The sequence below is a fragment of the Anser cygnoides genome, chromosome 4 (genome assembly GCF_040182565.1).
Source record: "Anser cygnoides isolate HZ-2024a breed goose chromosome 4, Taihu_goose_T2T_genome, whole genome shotgun sequence".
NCBI lineage: Eukaryota > Metazoa > Chordata > Aves > Anseriformes > Anatidae > Anser > Anser cygnoides.
The window spans coordinates 41715848-41731446 of NC_089876.1; the positions used below are offsets into that span (position 1 = coordinate 41715848).

The window sequence follows — 15599 nt, forward strand, 5'->3', positions numbered from 1 at the left end:
ATATCTGTAGCGGGAACCTTCCTGTGAACATCAGATGACTGAATGGAGTTTCAGAGAAAAGCTCTTCTTTTATTATTAGTAGTATAAAATTATCCTATCCTATTAAAGCAACTGGCTATAGTTATTTCTGTTAGCTGAAATTTATAATTTTACTATCTGGGTTCCCCAGAAGATCTTAGTTCATCTCCTGTTTTTGTTGTTAGTCCTGTCTGACAGTTCTCCTTGCCTTTTTTTTTCTTTTTCTTTTCCTATTAGTGTTCCTTCAGTGAACTAGTGTCAAAAAACAAGCTGAGGCCCATTTTTCCTAGAGGTCTATTGGCTCTCTCATAATATTTTTATTCCTACTATGGTTTTCAGTTAAACCCAATTAGTTGCTTTACCTAAGACTTCAAAGTCAAAAACTTTAAGCAACCTGGTCTAGTGGGAGATGTCCCTGGCCATGGAAGGGGGGTTGGAATTAGATGATCTTTAAGGTCCCTTCCAACCCAAACCGAACTATGATTCTATGAAAGAGAAGGATAGTAGAGTACTGCAAGTCTATAGCTGATGGTGTGGTTTGTTCAGGCGGAAACAGCTAACTCATTATACTTGAGTGATGGTGTGTCTCCATTCAAAATCCCCTTTTAAAGGGTTAGTAGAAGTGTTCACTGATGATAGTTCAATATAGAAACGAGATCTTTGTGAAAGCCAGAATCATGAATGGTAGTGGAAAAAGGCAAATTTTGAAATGCAGCTACCTCTTTTATTGGGAGATTTTCTGTTCTGGGGCAAATGTAACTCTGAAAGGGGGATTCTTTGTCCATGGTGAAGTAGCTGCTGTGGGCTCAGCAGCAATTTCAGATTATCCATTTTAGTTCATATAGCTATGTGAGAAAAAGAACAGCTAGAAACATACTTCAGGATCCATTCAAAGTCCATGAGCAAAAGCTCAGAGACACAACGAACATTTGAGTCAGCACAATGTGCAGTGGTAACACTTAAGAAGGAATGCAAATAGTGTATTCACTATATGTACTAACAGTCATTTTATGTAGCTATAGCAGTGCCTCAGCTGCTTTTCAACCAAGTTCCAAAGTTTAACAGAAGCCAAGAGTAGCTAGTGTAAGTGATTAAGTGTCGACTTAATCTCAAAGTAACAGTCACTGTTCTTTGCATTTTTCCTGCTGCAGCTTTCTGAAGAAGACAGAGATTTCAACATTCTGCTTTTTTTTTTTTTTAGCTAAGTTTAGTACAGCACCTGATAAATAATGATAGTTACATACTTTAACAGAAAATGTGGCTGAGTTACCACTGTGTACATGTTTTGCCAGTTACATTTTTAAGTACTAAGGAGCTGTTCCATTGTTCAGTACTAGTGACTCTAAGAAGTAGGAATTATAGACATGAAGGTGCAGCAGATCATAGGGATTCAAGTGGCTACACTGGAACAAAACATAAACCTCCTATGACACAACAGCATCAGCGAATATTTCTGGAAGTATTATCTTCTTTATTAGCAAGATAAAAGACATTTAAACATAAAATGATTGCCTAGTAGGTTATGGACTCCAGGTAAACTCACTTGTAAAGAGGTATGTTACAAACTGGCTCTCCTACACCACATAGCACTAGATTATCAAATAGCTACATGTACTTGAGGGTCATCACGCGGCACTTGCAGGGCAAGCAGGCGATCAGGCCCAGTCAGCATGGGTTTATGAAAGGCAGGTCCTGCTTGACGAACCTGATCTCCTTCTATGACCAAGTGATGCGCTTGGTGGATGAGGGAAAGGCTGTGGACGTGGTCTACCTTGACCTCAGTAAGGCTTTTGACACCGTTCCCCACAACATTCTCCTCGAGAAACTGGCTGCTCGGGGCTTGGACTGGCGTACGCTTCGCTGGGTTAGAAACTGGCTGGATGGCCGGGCCCAGAGAGTTGTGGTGAATGGAGTCAAATCTGGTTGGAGGCCGGTCACTAGTGGAGTCCCCCAGGGCTCGGTACTGGGGCCGGTCCTCTTTAATATCTTTATTGATGATCTGGATGAGGGCGTCCAGTGCACCCTCAGTAAGTTTGCAGACGACACCAAGCTAAGTGCGTGTGTCGATCTGCTCGAGGGCAGGAAGGCTCTGCAGGAGGATCTGGATAGGCTGGAGCGATGGGCTGAGGTCAACTGCATGAAGTTCAACAAGGCCAAGTGCCGGGTCCTGCACCTGGGCTGCAACAACCCCAAGCAGAGCTACAGGCTGGGAGATGAGTGGCTGGAAAGCTGCCTGGCCGAGAAGGACCTGGGAGTATTGGTGGATAGTCGGCTGAATATGAGCCAGCAGTGTGCTCAGGTGGCCAAGAAGGCCAACGGCATCCTGGCCTGTATAAGAAGCAGTGTGGCCAGCAGGTCTAGGGAAGTGATTGTGCCCCTGTACTCGGCTCTGGTGAGGCCGCACCTCGAGTACTGTGTTCAGTTTTGGGCCCCTCGCTACAGGAAGGACATGGACGTGCTCGAGCGAGTCCAGAGAAGGGCGACCAAGCTTGTGAGGGGTCTGGAGAACAAGTCTTACGAGGAGCGGCTGAGGGAGCTGGGCTTGTTCAGCCTGGAGAAGAGGAGGCTCAGGGGCGACCTCATCGCTCTCTACAGTTACCTGAAAGGAGGCTGTAGAGAGGTGGGGGTTGGTCTATTCTCCCACGTGCCTAGTGACAGGACGAGGGGGAATGGGCTAAAGTTGCGACAGGGGAGTTTTAGGTTGGATGTTAGGAAGTACTTCTTTACCGAAAGGGTTATTAAGCATTGGAACGGGCTGCCCAGGGAGGTGGTGGAGTCACCATCCCTGGAGGTCTTTAAAAGACGTTTAGATGTAGAGCTTAGGGATATGGTTTAGTGGAGTACTTAGTGTTAGGTCGGAGGTTGGACTCGATGATCTTGAGGTCTCTTCCAACCTAGAGAAATCTGTGAATCTGTGAATCTATGTTCAGAGAACCTAGATTGTATGTACAATTGTTAATCAATTCATTTGTCTAGACACCTGCATCACAAATATTGTGCTTCTACTGTCAACCCACAGTAAGTACCCTCTCATTCTTGTGAAACTTTTCTGCTTCCGATCCTTTCCCATTTTAATGTGGGCAATACCACAACAGGATGGCTATTACTGTTTTGTTGCATTTCTCACGGGAATAATATGGAGCAAATATATAGGAACAATATGACAATAATACAATATTTTATCATAGCAGTTTGCTATCTGTGCCATAGGCAAAACTGAGAAGCTATTCTATTTAAAAGTTGCCTTTCCTAGCTCTTCTAAGATCCATATACTTCCTTCAGTTCACCTGAAATCTGTATTCTTGGAGTAAGACAACATATTAGTCCTGCCAACTTGGGATATTTTGCATCATCATTTTCGCAACAAGTAAAAGTTTTCTCTCCAGCCCAAAAAATCCCTAATATTTCTCATAATTGGTAGTATCTACTATTTTTGAACAGTATACAGACAAATCAAATCATCCTTTTGGTCAATCTACAAACATTAAAGTCACTAATATTTATCCAGTTAGTACTACATGGAACTCCCCAGTCCTCTAAGTACTGAACAGCAGGTGTTCATCATCATCGATTATGACAGCCAGGAATTTCTTCTCCTCTTTAACCTTAATTGTGACTTTTTACATCACATTTTGCAAGAATCTTGTATACTCACAAGATAACAAATGATTGATCTGGGTTTTCTTTGGCAAGCTTGCTACAATTAATTCAAAGATAATTACATCATCATGGATAATTTCTGTAACTTTTTTCTGTTACAAGTTTCCAGTTTACGTGTATTATTTGACTTTTTACATTTCTAACTGATGTCTTCAGACAGTGTTCCTCTCTCTTAGATTTGACAGTCTTCTTAGCTGTAGGTATGAGGCATTTGGATAAAGTAGCTTATCCAAAATCCCTTGGATGTACTGTATTTTTATCACTGACATAATTCATTTTTAGGACCTCAGTCTCTAGTATTTTATATCACTAATAAATTATGAAGATCTACCTTGGGAAACTTAGAATTCGTAGCATTTCCTAAGTTGCTTTGAAGTTTTAAGTTATCCAGCTATGACATATAAAGTAGTGATGTTAACTAACTGTTGCCTTAAAGACATAAGTTGTTTTTTTTGTGGTTGGGTGGTGTGGTTTTTTTTGGTTTTTTTTTTGGTCATTTTAATGTCGTGTCCTGTCTTCCCCCCTTGCCCCCCCACTCCCCCCCCAAATCTTCTGGTCTATCCTGAAAGCAGTGATAATTCTGGACGGTCAATGTTTTGTTTCAACATTGGTGAAGCAATCCCAAGCAGATAAACTTACTCAAAGCAAGCATTAATTATTTCAGTGGGTGTAACACAAGCTTTTCCAGCAGAGTACCTGTAACAGTACCCCCGTGGTCGAGAGACTGACAGTAAGACCAAGCTATTGAAATGATGCCTTGTCCTCATTAATGCAGGAAAAAGGACAATCACAAACAGCAAAGGGCTCCTGAAACCGTTCTTTGGAAGTCATAATTTCTGACTCTGGGAAGTGGAGCTTCTAGTAGCTCCTTAGCAGTTGAGTAGGATAGTGATGATAGCTGTCAGGCTACCATAGAACATGGTAAATGAAATAGTAATTTCCAAAGTCCTGCTCTGATGACTTATCAAAGACCTCTATGACTTCACAAATAAAAATAAAGGGTAAGTAATTATTCCCTGGCCCTAAGACCAACTGGCACAGCACAGCTTACTTGGGGGTGGCCACATAACTGAATGAATTTGCTGCTATTGCCAGAAAGCAAGGAATATTTTTAAGCTCCAGTGATGTAAAGGGACAGAAAAATGATAGCAAGGATATGCTATAAGGAGTAACAAGGAAAGGGTGAAGGTATAGAAAGTATCACATCCCTTCCACCACCATCACCCCGGCCCTGGTCCTGTAAGTTGTTGTATCACTGAATATTAAAGCTGACAGTATTTGGGACTTAGACACAAATATCTGTGACTCCTCTCATTAAACTGTTAGCTACATCCTTCCAAGCCTGCAAATCATGACTGAAATGCCCATTCCACTATTACAAGGTGTACCATATGTTGAAATGAGAGCCTCTTTTCTTCCTGCGTACATACGAACAGCATTTCAACCGCAAATTATCTTGGTAACTGATCTGTAACTGCTAAAGGTACTCTATAACCACCACAATTGACAAAACCTCAAGAAATTTAGAAATAAGAGAGTAACACAGAGCTATTTCCTTGACTGAATATTATGTCAATCAATGCAGAGATTAGCAAATCTCAAGCTTCTCAGAAGTAGGGAGTAAGAATTAAGGAGCATATGTACTCAGACACTGCTTTTAACAGCAACCCATGCCATGAATACCTTTGTTTATAAGAAATATAGAAGAAGATATTGTTGTACCCTTGCCCCAAAGTCAAATGTTTTCTTGCTTAATGGAAGAAAAACCTCTGTATGTGCTTTATTTTACAGCCCTCTTCTACTTAAGGGTGTTACACTTCATTTTGCTCTCATTAAACACCCAAACTACGCTCATCTCCAACCTAACTGATTTCAACAGCAAGTCTACCCTAGGTTCTGCAGCTGAAACAGCACTGGAGAGACATACCAAATCTCTTGAGATATGTGTCCATTCCTTTGTTCTTATCATGTGCATCCCCATGCAAGAAAAATGTTCACTCTATTCCAGCACAGTGTAGTTCTTCTAGACTACGTCATTCTCTCTCTGCTGAATTGCTCTAATTAAGTTCTCCAGCATTCACAGCAGCTACAGCTGAGACAACTTCAGTGTAAATATTTGTCTTGTGAAAGCTGTAGTACTTGAAGTTGTCTGCATATTTTTGGTCATCAGAGTTTGAGTTTTGCTGAACCAGTCATTCCAGAAGGGTATGATTATACCTCCAGGCAACCCTAACTCTGCATCAAAATTTTCTGTTAATAAACTACTGTGTAAGATCAATTGTAAATACAGTTATATGAAATAGATCTTACAATTATTTGGAAGAGCAAAACAAAAAGCCTTACAAAAATATTTTATCCTCCAAAAAGGCAAAATAATGCTCACCTATTTTTAATTCCTCAGATGCTGCCAGAAAGTCTTCCAGACCAGTTTTTGCACAACATTTGGGACTCTGAGACATATGCTGGAATTTGAACAGTACAGCTGGACAACATTTCTGCAAGGAAAAGATGTTTACTTCATGAACATCATGAAAACAAAAGATGTTTTACTCACAACTGCTGCTGCGACACAAACATATCCAAGAGAGCTCAGAAATCTGTTCATGCCAGAGATCCCTGTTAGCTGTTTCCTCGTTGTAAGCAGACTTGCAAGTCAAATTATTTTTTACTTGAAAATAGTTTCTAACAGAGAAATTTATTACATCTTTAGATACAATCTTTTAAAAAACTTAAGTTACAGTAAGACTACTGATATCTTGTGAAAAGTATTCATTTGACAAATGAATGTCAAAAAATGTGTAATGAAGTAGTCTGAATTTTTCTTATGTCCCAGGATAATACTGTGTGGGGATACTAGTACACACAAAGAGTATATAGATTACATTCTCACGCTTTCTCAGTACTTCAGGGAAATTTATTTTTTTTTTCTGCATTCCAAAAACAATTACTGGAATTTTCAAGTTTCACTATGTAAAAAATACCACCAACTTAGTCTGAAATGGCTCTCTGTTAATTAACCCAGCAAAATCAGCTCAACATCACAAATCTTGGCTATGTCTAAAGTGACTAAGAATTTTACAGAACACATTCTCTGTAACGTAAAACTACAGACTTTTAAATACAGGGCAGTCTTTCTGTGTAATTTTCTTTTCAAGATTGCTCAAACACTATCTGATATGTACCTTTAGCAATAATTTTACAAACAAATGTACAAACTCATTCTCTCTTTGCAATAAAACCAAGTTTATGTTTGAGATTGCTTATTTTTTTCCTTGATGAAGAACTGACAGCTTCTTTTGCCTGAAGTCAGAAAGTTGAGTCAAAACATATACACGTGATTTTAGAACTGAGGGAGCTTTTTACCTCATTTTTAGCCCATCTAAAATAATGAAAACTTCCTCAGAATATATCCTAACAGGGAATGTTATTGTAAATCTTAGGCCAGAATTTCTATAACTTCCCTGTAAGGATCCCAATTGTTAGCAATTTCCTTTCTAGGAAGAAATCCTACAACATTCTGGCAGTCATTGTCTAAAATGTCTCCACCTAAACTAGCCTTTTTGTCATCACAGTCATTCCAGACTCTTATGTTAGTTAACACGTAGCATTATTTATTATGGTTCTAATTTTCAAGCACATCATAGAGATTTTCTTTTCTTTTCTGCAACAAACCCACCACAGGCTGAGCCCATCAGTCAAGCTTGCAGTTGCCTCTGTGAAAACATATTTAAGAAAGGAAGAACAAATGTCGGAGTGAGGAGGTGGGAACAAAGAGAGTAAGAAACAGCAGAGGGAACACCAAGGTCAAAGAAGAAGGTGCTTTATGGTGCTGAAGAGGAGGAGCTTTATGTCACTTGAGCAGATATCCCCTACAGCTCATGGAAGATGCTGCAGTGGAGCAGTTGGATACTTCCTGAAGGAACTTTGGCCAATGCAGAGACCATGCTGGAGCAGGTTCTTCCTGAAGGACTGCAGCCCATGGTGAGAGCCCATGCCTGAGCAGGGGAAAAGTGTGAGAGGGAAGGAACAGAAGAGAGAAGTCACTATGACAATCCCCCTCACCAACACCACCTCCTCAGTGCTGCTCAGGGGTGGGTGTAAGGGACCTCGAATGAAGAAATGAAGTTGTGCATGAGAAAAGGGGGAGGAAAGGTGTTTTTTTAAAGTTTGTCTTTATTTCTAACTTGCAAAACCTATTATCATTAGCAATAAATTTAGTTTTATCCAATTCAAGTCTCCTTTGCCCTCTACAGTAATAAGTAAGCAATCTGACTGTCTTTATCTTGATCCACAAGCGTTCTCATCCTATTCTCTCCCCCTGTCCTGCCAAGAAGGGGGAGTGAGGAAGCAGCTGGATAGGAGTTCAGAGCCTCGGAGCCCCCATCTTCAGCCAAGGCTGACCCAGCACACGCATACTACAGGCTTTCAGTATAGAACTGCTGCCAGCATGTATCCGAGTTCAGAGGAGTGCAAATTACAGAGATCCCTAATCATATTTCACTGAACACAAATGACCTTTTAATTTATTATTCCAGCCTCAACACGTACTACTCAATATATTCAGCACACTAAATACATTTGGGAGTTGCTGTGGATTAAAGATTAGCTGGGACAAACTGAACTTTTCAACTAACTAAGCAAGGGTAAAATACCAATTAAGCAATACCGCAGTACCACAGAGACAAAGTATGCACCTAACAACAACCGAAAATACTTGGCCAGAAGTAATTTGTAAACTCTAGGTCTACTTACTGCTAAGGTTAACAAACAAAGTATGGATTCTCCTGTGCCCCCACTTCTACGTGTATGTAGTCCCACAGAGGGTTTCTTACCACAGCCAGCGAACCAGGGTTAATGAACAAATTTGTGCAGAAATTTCCTCCCTACAAAGCCATCACTCTACCACAGAAGAAAACAGAAATGAATTATGAGTGTGAATATCCTCTATCAAACAAAACAAACAAAAAACCCCACACTCTGTTCTGAAAGATTAGTCAGTTCTAGCTCTCAACAGTAGTTGAGGCTAAAGAAGTTGCACATAAGAGTTTTATATTTAGAGGAACAGTTATTAACAGTTATTTATATGTTTACATATAAATATATATATATAAGTAAAATACATTCTGACTATTCACGTGCCGGAGGATTTCCCAAATAATTTAAAGGATATTGAAGGGGATAGGCAAAATTAACAGTAGCAGTAAATAGGATCACAGTCTAGCTCTGTGTATCAGAAAGAAGAGAAAGGAAGAAGAGGTAGACGAAAGGAGAAAAGAAAGAAGAAAAGAAAGCAGAAGGAAAATGAAAAAGAAGGAAGAAGGAAGAAAAGAGAAGGAAGAAGAGGAGAGAAAAGAAAGACAGAAAGAAAAAAAAAAGTAGCACTAACAAAAATAAACAAGAAAGCGTGCCTGGGTTCGTGATCTAGGAACATGATGGACTAAAGAAACAAGCAATAAAAAAGGCATCTTTCAAAACTACTGCTTTTAGTGACCTTGCAATATATCCAGCCCATAAATTGCAGGTTGATTTGGAGGCATACTCTTGGTCAGAAAATGGGAAATGGATGAGCACAGGCAAAAATCTCCATGAAACTTATATATAGACAGAGAGAGGTCAAATGGGATAGTCCTGCAAGTTCTTGTTTTCTAAGCTTTAAAAGCTGCTATCTAAACTTAGCTAGACTTCAAGAGCACAAACTTAACAACAACAACAAAAAATCCAACAACAATCTTCAGTCCTTAAAATATCCTTTTTGCCTATTGGGTCATATACCATACTTGGGTATGGAAACAGATTCTTGCAAGTGGACAATTAAGGAAATAAGTAAGTTCCCACACACTGAGACCCTGAAACATCCCACAATCAAATACTTCAGTGATGAGCACAGAAGACAAACAGAGAATGTGTGTTAAAATTATCACTGTATTTGTATTGAAAAAGTATTCCTGAGGATTGAAAAGTTTTGGAAAAAAATACTAAAACATTAGGAATCAGTGTTCACTATATATAAAACAGGGGCAATATCAGGCAGATAATGCTCGATAATAAACAGTGATTAATACTTTTCTGGAATATCATATTTTTTAACAAGAATTCTTCACTGAATACTCTGAGAACTGAATCCTCTCTCTTGTACAAAAGGGTTAAACCCTGCATTACAGTGTTATTGGTATGCATTTACACTAACACAGCCAAGACAAAAATAAAGCTCAGTGACTTAGCAGTCAAGTATAAAGGCCCATTTTACATCAAACAGAATAATTTTATGAAAAATTATTTACAACTTAAAATCAATGCTAGTGCCTATCAAAGAGACAGATGTTTAATTTTGCATCTACTGTAAGACATGATGAATAAAATAATTGGAAGGTGCATTACTTTTGTCCAATATGCTTAGTGTCTTTTCAGAAATGACCCACCACAAATACACGTTTGAACTTAGGGCACTTCAGGTTTGAAAGACCTCCCTACTTGCTTCTCTCATGGGTGGGCAGCAAACTAGAGAAAACAGTCTGACTACCAAACAGTTTACCTACGTTATGTCAATGGTTGTATCATAAGGGAGAGTTTAAGAACATGTCATAGACTACCTAAATTTTTACCAGATCACAGGATGAAGATGGAAGTGCTCACAATTCATGTGCTTAGGATAATTTCATATACTAAGCCTGAGCTAGACATGAATTTGTTAAGCTTCTCTTCCTGGAAAGAGACAAAACAGAGAAAACAGCAGTTAACAAAGCACCTCCCCATCTCCCACTCCACTCCCCATTCTGGAATTATTAATTACTGTAAATACACAAAATGGATATGCAAAATTGAAGTAGGCCCACAAAGTTGATCAGAGGGCTGGAGCACCTCTCCTATGAAGACAAGCTATGAAGAGGGACTTGGTGTTGTTTAGTCTAGTGAAGGCTGCTGGGAGACCTTGTTAGTGGCCTTCCAGTACTTAAAGGGGGCCTTCAGGAAAGAAGGGGAGAGATTATACATCAGGGATTGTAGTGATAGGACAAGGGGTAATGACATTAAACTAAAAGAGGGTAGATTTTGATTAGATATTAGGAGGAAATTCCTCACTCAGAGGGTGGTGAGGCACTGGAAGAGGTTGCCCAGAGAAGCTGTGGAAGCCCCATCCCTGGAGGTGTTCAAGGCCAGGCTGGATGGGGCTTTGTGCAACCTGGTCTAGAGGGAGGTGTCCCCCTGCCCAAGGCAGCGGGTTGGAACTGGATGGTCTTCAAGGTCGCTTCCAACCCAAATCATTTTATGATAAACTACCACATGATTACCCTCTAAAAAAGGTAATTTGGGAATATAATCAGAGTTTGATATTTTCCTACGCTTGATGTGTCAACGGGGTTGTGCTTCACCCAGCCCCAAATTAACATCTTGGGGTAGGGCAGAGTGGCCAGCAGCATAGCGCTCTGGTGACATGAACACCATCAGAAGCAAGGAAGAGATTCTTCATTTCAGGGTTTAGACAGAAAATGGTGCTACGTGTACTGCTGTGTTCATGCCACATCTGTGAAAGGAAAAGGTAAGGCCTTCTAAGACACATGATGTGCAAGCACTGGCCTGTGGCACTGCTTAAATTAGGGTGCAGTTCATTTGCCTGTGTAGTGGCAATGCCTCACACCAAGCCAGACAATCCTAAATACAAATTATTCTCTCTGTCCTGACCATAGCAGAAAGGTGGCTACTTTGACTAATGCTTTTTCTCCGCTCACATGGAGAAAATGCAAGGATAGACATTTCTGCTGTAGATCTTCTCCGCATCTTCTCCTCTGTATTTTAAAAGTGATTAAACAGAATAGCATAAATTAACAGTTTCCTTTAGCTGCAGCTACAAAATAATCAGAGCTGCCTGTGGACAGTATCCTGGTTTTGTTTTGTGGTAATTACCAAGAAATAATTCCCTTCATGCAGGACAGGAAAGCAAGTAGTTACATTTTGTGTAAAATATGTCTTGCTTCCTATGTGGAAACAGAATTCTGACTCAGTGTGTTCTTTTAGCATGGCCTGCTAACTATGCCAACATTAGTATGACTGCAGACCCAAAAGTACATGTTTATGTACGATCCGTGTTCTCAGGAACACGTGTCTTAAGGAACAATTTTAAAGAGAGCTAATGCGTGCATGTTGTATCCTATGCATTTTAAGTAGATTGCACATCTGCTTGATGGTTATCTAAAAACCAATATACAGATTTTCTGCTTTTAATGGTCACACCTGGATTAATATTTTGATAGAAGACTGCAACATTTTAAATGTAAGGATAGATGAGAAATTCTGTATTTAATTGCTCAGTGTAGTCTTTCCAGGTTCAGCCAAAACCCCTTGACTCTCTTTGGTACTTAACAACAGTATGGGCAATTAAGCAAAACTGAGTAGTACAGGGAAAATAGCTCACTGTGCATTAAAACACAGCATAGGAATCAGCAACAGACTGATCTATAGTTTCGAGATGGTTCATTACTGGAATGTAATCAACCAATACTTGATATTTTGTACCTGATAATGGAATATTTCACCTTGCCATATGTCCCTCTAGCCTGGCACTGGAAAGAGTTTAGTTTGGGATCACACAGAGACCGATCCCTTTTTGCAAGTACTTCGAACAAGCTGTACTTGAAAATACTAGAGTATATTTGATCATAAGATTACTTTCCAATCACACTCCAATAAAGAAATATTTATTGTTCAGCAAACACTCACTGAGCAAACAAGAATAACCCGTACCCTTCACTAACACACTGTTTCCCTGAATTTTCTAATTTAAAGAATGCTGATGGAATGGAAACTTCTGTGCAGCACTGAAGTATTTTCTCAAGATCCCTATTTATCACTTCAGCATTGAAGGAAACTCTATAAGTTACTTTCACTATGATTATACTTATTTTCTATCATGAAGTCATTTTGTAACCCTTATTTTTTCCTATTAGAATGTTTCTACAGCGGGAAAGAAGTTTGTAGAGTACTTTAAGTATCTTGCACATTAACAACATGATGATTCCCCATTAAGTTATTGGACTACCTTATAGCTGAGAAGACTCAAAGCTATGCAGCTACAAAAGCAAAAATGAATGGTGCTGTCCCAAGGCAGAAAAATGACTGCATTTTTCAGGGGCGGAAGAGACAGTATGGGGAACTGGGGGACAGAAAAGGCTGGCAGAAGTAGGACGAGAATTAGGAGAGTACTCAGATTTAACTGAGTAGGACTGGGAGCAAGCAGTCAGGTACAGGGAAAGTCTGTAAGTACAAATAGAGGCAGGGGTCTTGGGCCTGAGGGACACTTTGAAAGCTGCATAAAGAGACAAGGATCTTTCCCTTTCCTTTTCTTAAGCCTGCCCCTCTTCTGGCATGTTCTTGTCCCTCCACTCCACCTACTCTCCCTTTAAGATACCTACCTCCCAACACCCCCCGGACACATAACTCTCCCCTCTTCCCCACCTCCAAAAGCATCTTCTTAGCTTCACATCCACATCCCATTCCCCCCTCAGGTAAACTAGTTTTCCTTCCCCTTCCTTCCCAGCAGCTTCCCCAACAAAAAAAGGGCAAAGATAAGACTCTTGATCATATGGGTTAAAGGTAGGGCAGGATCAAAAGCAGAACTCAAATGATATTGGGGCTCCCAGAGAATGAAGCTTTCTGCCCCTTTCCTGGCAGGCCTGAGGCAGATGTGAAGGTAGGAAAAATGTCTGCTTTGGGCTGAGGCTACATACAAGGGCCGCTGTTCCCTTCCTCATTCTATCATAAGCTGATCTTCTCTAAGTAGCAGCAGGTGGAGTGATGATGGATTGTTCAGGCTATAGCAGTCCATCTCAGCCACCTTAGGCACAAGCTAAACAGGCAGTTTGCAGCACCCAACAGGCTAACATTGTAGACAAATGATGATATATCCTTGCTTGGGCAAGCTGTACCTATATACAATATGCTGTTTTCATCCTGAAATACTGTTAACTGTCCTCCTTTTATCTTGGAAGAGGCTGACTGTTGAAAAGCAGTAGAGCATGGAAATTTGCTAGCAGCTGTATCACATTTCAGACCTTGAAGGCAAACTTGCATACAAGTGCTGCTATTATTAGAGTGAGTGTGTTATCACAAAGAGTTCACCTAAGACAGACACCGACAGATGTCATACTTGCTTCATCAGGAATAAATAAGGAACATCAAAAACCATTAACAATCATACAAACAGACAATCCTTAGTGCTCATGATAAATGTCCTTGGCAAACGCAGATTCTTAAGGCTTGAAGTTCAGCTGTGTTATTCACTTAATGCTTTGATAGCCATCGGGGCTCTCTACCCTGGATTCTCTATCCTGGCTTTTTCCCTTTGATACTTGAGTTTGTGTCTGAGCCTGAATTCACAGCTGCAAAGAGCTCAGGCTGAATATAACCTCGGAGTCAGTTTTTGCCCTGTTCCTAAGTTTTACTACCTAGGGAATCAACTGATTTACCCCAAGCCAGAGACAGAGATGAAGCTAACACATAAATGGCGGAAGTGGCAAAGGCTGTGACCTGAGAAACAAGTCTACATGACAGCAGAAGCACAGCCTCAATGTCACTACCAACTCCCTTTCCTGCAGAGTGTATCACTGCGCTTTGTTCTTCTCTAGTGACTGAAAGATGGAGCTACATCATTCACTTCAGAAAGGATGTTTCTGTATTGCACTGGAGGGTCTTTCCAAGCTTGGCTGATTTCCTCTCTCACTCCTGAACGCTCGACAGTATCAAACTTCTTTCCTAGCATTTTGAAAATGCTCTGTGAGTGGCTGGTAAAGCACCTCCTCGGGTGTGGAGAAACCATTAGAGTTCCCATTAGGGTAACTTCAGATTTCTTTAGGTTCATCGTTTCATTAGGATCAAGATTACCGCAACAAGTAACAGAGTTACTTGTTAACAGAGTTACTTCAGTCAACAGAGAAGTTGGTTTCAGGAGGGTGAATAGGTTTCACACTTTTGTTCCTAATTCTCACAGCCCTTGTTTCCTGGTTGTTCAGCTGTAAATCTTGCCCTCCTGCCTCCAGCACTTACAGCTCAGCTCTGACATACCATTCTCAAGACTGTCCAAGCACAGTTTCAGGGTTTCAGGACAGGCAGAGAAAGATCTCATCAAATGTGAAGTAGGAGTTAATCTGACATCTAATTTGGGAAGCTCTACAAATTCTCAAAGTTCAGCACAAATTATATTTCACTGAAGGGTGTGTTTGGGGCGGGAGGGGAAGACAGTGAGGAGTAAAATATCATTCTTTTGTGTGGGAATGAGAGAGACAAAATTAACATTAATGCCTCTACAGTACTTTGAATATTTAAAATGCTATATGCTTTATGTTTTTATGAGATTGATTAAAAAAAGGTATTCCAGATTATGTGCACAAGAGCAAGTAGTGGGAATAGCAGTCAAATCTTAAAACTTGGAAGTCAGTGTCTACAAATCATGGTCTGAGTCTTGATTTCATCTTAGTTTCCTATGAACTTTCTCACCATAGTACCAAGAAGAAAAACTAAATAGGGAAATGTACTCTTATTTAATAACTATTACATATTATGTATTGCTATTATTGCTGCTCTTACTGCTGTAATTATGGAAGTATGTTCATGAATTTAGAATTTATGATTTATAGTGATGATGCATCTATTTTTTTTTAGCAGTCTTATTTCAAATATATCTGTGTCCAGACTTCCACGATAACCTTCTAAACTTTCCTATCAGTAGAACTCATGGTTCATTACCTGGTCTGTTAATGCCCACAACTCCTCTTACTCACCTAAGTGATATCAATGTTAGACATTACTCCCTTATACTTGAAGACTGTACTACCTGCCACAGAGCCACAACAACTATAAATAGTAAATGGCCTTTCAAAGGTCTTAAATTTGACTTTTACCAGGGGATTACATTTCAGAAAAAAGAACCGTGC

General features: G+C 40.1%; 1 long non-coding RNA gene across 1 annotated transcript; it reads left to right on the plus strand.

Moving 5' to 3' along the window:
* The first annotated feature begins 6176 nt into the window (after window positions 1-6176).
* LOC136790816 (uncharacterized) lies at window positions 6177-7906 on the plus strand. The gene is made up of 2 exons (XR_010831481.1): window positions 6177-6314; window positions 7360-7906. It is a non-coding gene; the product is annotated as an uncharacterized lncRNA (long non-coding RNA).
* The last annotated feature ends 7693 nt before the right edge of the window (window positions 7907-15599 follow it).